Below are 1,350 nucleotides of genomic sequence, written 5' to 3' on the forward strand. Positions count from 1 at the left end.
AAGGCAGACATTTAACCATCTGACCACCCAGGCGCCCTCATTCATTCATTCATTCATTCTTTCTTTCTTTTTTTTTTTTTAAAGATTTTATTTATTTATTTGAAAGAGAGAATGAGACAGAGAGAGAGAGCATGAGATGGAGGATCAGAGGGAGAAGCAGACTCCCTGCCGAGCAGGGAGCCCGATGCGGGACTCGATCCCAGGACTCCAGGATCATGACCTGAGCCGAAGGCAGTCGCTTAACCAACTGAGCCACCCAGGCGCCCTCATTCATTCATTCATTCTTAATTCCACCAAAGCTTATAGAAAACCTTTTCTATTAGGAAGGTGAGCTATAGGGGCACCTGGCTGGCTCAGTTGGTAAAGCATGCAACTCTTGATCTTGGGGTGGTGAGTTCCAGCCCCACTCTGGGCATAGAGATTACTTAAAAATAAAATCTTAAAAAAAAGGAAGGTGAGCTATAAAGGTGATTCTGGGCATTCAAGGGGAGGGAAAACTAAAAAGGGGGAGGGTAAGCTATGTGCTTTCACTTTGAAGGTATCAGGCCGAATTGTTATTACACACCTACCTACCTATGCCAATCTCTGTTCTAAGTGCTGTGAATACAGCAGTGAACAAGACAGACAAGGTCCCTAATTTAGTCCTTTATATTCTAGGGATAGAATGACTAATAAACCACCTTCAAAATACACAGGATGTATGGGGAACAATTAGCTTGGCTGGAGAGAGTGTGAGTAGGACTAGGGAAGATCAGGAGATGTCGTTTCAGAAGTAAGGCTACTTGTTGATCTTTGGTAAAAGGGCAATGGGAACCCTTCAGAGGTTCCTTTGGGCTGTTTCTTTGTTCTGGAGTTAGAGAGGCAGGGAAGTGACTCTTCCTTTTTTTAAAAAAATCTATATTTGAGGAACCTGAGGTTCAGGGAAGCGAGGTCACCTGCCCAAGGCCACCCACGTGTACGATCAGGCAGGCTTGTCCGCCAAGGTCCGAGTTCAAAGCCCGTGCCAGCCTCCCGCTCTTTTCCGGTAGTGCAGAGGTGGAAACGTGCGGTGTCCCGGGGTCCCAGAAGGAGACGGGCGCCAAGCTCAGGGCCAGCTCTGCGGAGAGGTGTGGGAGGCGGGGTGGGACCCCTAGGGCGGCCTGGTCTCTGGACGGTCGTAGGCACCCCCGGAGTGCCGGCGCAGGCCGGCAGGCAGTGCAGCAGGCTCCGAGGGCGCTCCGCCGCCGAGGACTCCCGGGCGCAGACCGGTTTGCTGAGGTGGGGGCCGCTTCGCGCTGCTAGTCGGTTCCCCCCCCGCCAGTGGTTCGCTCCGAACACCCCTCCCCGCGCGGCGAGTGCCGCGGCCCGCCC

This window comes from Mirounga angustirostris, unplaced genomic scaffold, assembly GCF_029215605.1.
Source record: "Mirounga angustirostris isolate CCGP_5_RB_7025 unplaced genomic scaffold, mMirAng1.0.hap1 SCAF_9, whole genome shotgun sequence".
Lineage (NCBI taxonomy): Eukaryota > Metazoa > Chordata > Mammalia > Carnivora > Phocidae > Mirounga > Mirounga angustirostris.